General features: G+C 41.0%; 1 long non-coding RNA gene across 1 annotated transcript; it reads left to right on the top strand.

Moving 5' to 3' along the window:
• The first annotated feature begins 239 nt into the window (after positions 1-239).
• Positions 240-3,730, top strand: LOC310782727. The gene is made up of 5 exons (XR_014553042.1): positions 240-374; positions 557-622; positions 1,810-1,896; positions 1,993-2,021; positions 2,413-3,730. It is a non-coding gene; the product is annotated as an uncharacterized lncRNA (long non-coding RNA).
• The last annotated feature ends 231 nt before the right edge of the window (positions 3,731-3,961 follow it).

The raw sequence follows: 3,961 nt of genomic DNA on the forward strand, positions 1-3,961 counted from the left end.
ATTGTTCAAACTGCCTTCTTGTAAAAAATATAAAACATCCGAATTCTGATTCCAGTAAGGTAGTTAATTTTCCTGTTATTCTCTTCCTCTCACAATATCTCGATCTTGACCAGTGACTGAACAGAAGAACAAGAACAATCTGACGTTGTCCTGCTCTGTGGTGAAATATGGACTGTGTCAGCACACACTGAGGTGGCTGTATGACGGTGTGAGTTTGAGTGAAAACATCAAAAACATTCAGATATCACAGTCTGCCTGCAAGACCACTGTGTCCTTTCTGACTCCTGATCATATCAAAAAGAGATTCCAGTGTGAAGTGACTGATGATCGCAGTGGAACAGTGCAGACGTTTTACTTCGCCTCTCTGTCTTCAGGTGAGAAAGCTTTGACAATAAGGAACTGCTTAAATATCTGCATCTTGATATGTAAAATAACTTGATACTTTCAAAGTAACCATGCAACAGATTATTTTATTATTTATTATTTACTGGATACGGAAAGTGAGCTCTTAACTGACCCTATATATTTCTGGGCTTTGTTATGTCATTTGTCCCAGGGACCCCAACAACATCAACAACAAAAGAAACAGGGCCAACAACCAATTCAACACCCAATTCAAAAGGTAGCTGACTTTCCATCTTGCATTACATATTTCCAGAGTCCAGCCTCTCTCTCTCTCTCTGTCTCTCTCTCTGTCTCTGTCTCAGCTTGGCAAATCTGTAGCTTATTTAGCAACCTCCGTGGCATTTGTATTTGATAGACTTAGCTTTACACAATATGGCAAATAAAGAAACCTTTTGAAATGGTTTCATATGTCCAGCGGGGCAAATCATTCTCTGAACCCAGAGAAGCGTAATCCAGATGAAAACATGGAGAACACCTAAATTGTAGTCTGACTCACTGGAAGCAGGCTGCAGGTGTAAGCTCTGACATTGGCTCTGACCATTTCAGTCGGAGTGAAGGGAAATCCCTTTCCTGTCCTGCATGTCGCTCTCAAATTCCTCTGCCGCTGTGAAACAACAACAACAGCGCTAGCTAGCAAACTTAACCTACACGCAGAGAATGGCAAGTTTTGACAAAGATTTGGATTGTGCAATAAAGCAGTTCTGCTTGGTACTTTCGGTGGATGGTTGTAAAGTTGACAGAGCAACAACCCCCCCCCACCCCCCACCCTTCCCCACTATACCTGAGTGGGAAGAGGAGCCAGACTCTCTCCTGTGCTGGTAATGTGCGAAATGGAGCTAGTCTGGCAAGCGAGACTACCTAAATTGGAGCTACAAGGCTTTTGTACAAACACAGGCAACAAAACGCAATGCATTTCAACCTCGCTGTCTAGTACAGCCTGACGAAGACCAGCGAGGTTGAAACGCGTTGCGTTTTGTTGCCCGTGTTTGTTTGATTGAAGATGTACACTGTTGGTAAACTTTTTCAGTACACATGTACATTACTTCTGTATTAAATTGTGCTCCTAAATATTCAAGAAGCTCCCTTTTTTCTCGTGATTATTCTACTTTGGCCTGCTGAATTTCTTGTCCCATTTTGTTTTGTATTGTCCTTGTCCTATAGCTACAGGAAATTTGTTTTGCAGACAATAAACTAATAATTTGGAAGTCCATCATGTGACACAATAACAACACATACTGTGACTCATCACCACAACAAATGCCAAATATGATATTTCTGAAACATATTCAACTCTTTCCTCTTTCACTGACAGGAGTTTGAATCTATTTTAGTTCCATATATACAGCATATGTACAGTAATAGGTCACTTGAAGCTGCTGACAAAATGTTTTTAACTTCTTCTAGGTGGAGGACTATGGTGGTGGCCCATCTTAGTGAGTTTAGCTGCACTGATGATAATAATAGTTGTTGGCCTCGTGGTGTGCTGTAGAGGTGAGAACATGTCTTGTGTAAAATGTGGTCACATTCTGATGAAGCCAGACTGTGTCTGCAGAAGATAAACTCTCCTCTCCATTTTGCTTTTTTCAGGGAACAAAGCAGCAGTGGATGATGACATTGTGAGTTTAAAATTTTTGATTGGACAACAAAGATTGGTGGATATTTTAACTATTATTTTACGGCTATTGCTGTATCTCTTGTATCTAACTAAGCTTCCGGCTGGTACAAGAAAATATGGATTACATATTCTCAAGGGTTTTTATCATAGTAAAGGTGTTGTTTATGACATGTTTAATTTGTGCTATGCATCAGAGGGAAAAGTGATGGAGATAGCTAGCTGGGCCCTATCTTGGTACAGCCGATATCCCCCATTTGCGTTTGCCACCTGTTTGCCTGGCCAGGAGGGCTCACCCGCTTCACGGGCTCACAGACGCAGCTCGCTAACCCTAACCCTATTTATTTATTTATTTATATTTATTTATTTGTTTATTTGTTTGTTTATTTTTGCAGATTCCCACCTATGTGAATGTTCCAGCCTCCAGATCCGAGCCAGACTCCACCTACCAGAGCCTCAGTCCAGCCACCATGGATCAGGACCAAACATACTCTACTCTGCAGCCAGACTCCACCTACCAGAGCCTCAGTCTAGCCACCATGGATCAGGACCAAACATACTCTACTCTCAGACAGCCTAGATTGTAGAGGAGTGCTGAGATAGAGTTTGTAGTTGTAGGCTGCCTATATTTGATGAAACCACAAAATTATTTGTAGTTGTGTGGCGGATGTTACCATTATGTTGCCTGACGCCATCTATAAGTTTATTTTAGAGCCGATGCATTCTTAACCACAGACGTTATTTCACACATTTAACCAACATCCCTATACAAAAATCCCATTGACTTTGACACGTAAGAGCTGGAAGTGCTAACTGGACTCATTCCTGTGGTACTGTATTAAATCATGTAAATGTCTGAACTGTAAACTAAGGTTCACATCACATGTAACAGACATGTCAGGACTCAGGAGACTGAATACATCTCAGTGTCTCTTGTTATCTCTGTCTGTCTGTCAGCTCTCAATTTCAGGAACCTGTATTATTAAATTAACAAAGGTATCATGAGAGGTAACTGTTTGAACTTCAATACCCAGAAATCCTGTAGTGTGAAGTCAGTAAACATCATATAGCTCACTCATGTACCAACCGGATGGTCTGTGATCCTTAAAGGAAACCAATGAGACCAGAGGAAAAGATCTAAATGTTGGTCAGTCCAGCTTTCTCTGCTGCTGGTTAGGAGACAGTTTGGATTTTGAAGTTAAATTTCAATTTGTCACATTCCTGTGAGCAGAGAAGTGTAGAGAACAGACCAAAATTCAATTGGATAAAACACTGTCTCAAATAGTAGCGATGGGACGCTGTAGCAGCCCCACTTTTGTGATTTAAAGGAAGGCGTTGCTGATTTTCAACCCACTTTTTATCATTATAATCTGGGTAATAAGCAAATGGACACTGCTTCTTCTCTATGTTTTCCACATGGAGAAATATCCTCCATTTGTCTGCCTGCATAAACTCCGCCCCCACCAGCTGCAAGTCATTAAGGCTTGTTAGGCTCTCATGCCATTTTCCCGCCATTTCCCTGCCATTTTAGCAGCCGTGTGGTCCATGTGGTCCTGGGCCGAAGTTGCCATTTGTTTTTTGTAGAATGACTGGCCTATAGGGGTCTAACCCTAGAGCAATTGCTTTACAATTGTTTTTACAACAAAACAATTGTTTACAACAGTTTGTAAGGGGTGGGGGGTAACTGTTAGATGTAGCTAGTTAGCTTGTGATCTGGAGGAGTAAAAGGCAGATAGCTCAAACTTTGAAACTTGAATGCATTCAAAATTATGCTACCCAGCATAACGTATTAGACCAACACATGTGTAAAATTATATTAAATTGTTAACAGGACAGATCGACTCCTGTTTGAGTTGCCCACATGGAAAGAATCTATATGAACATATATGCAACTATATGCAACCTATATGCAACCTATATGCAGCATATATGAGCATATAGGCC

This window comes from Poromitra crassiceps (genome assembly GCF_964638095.1).
Source record: "Poromitra crassiceps genome assembly, chromosome: 9".
NCBI lineage: Eukaryota > Metazoa > Chordata > Actinopteri > Beryciformes > Melamphaidae > Poromitra > Poromitra crassiceps.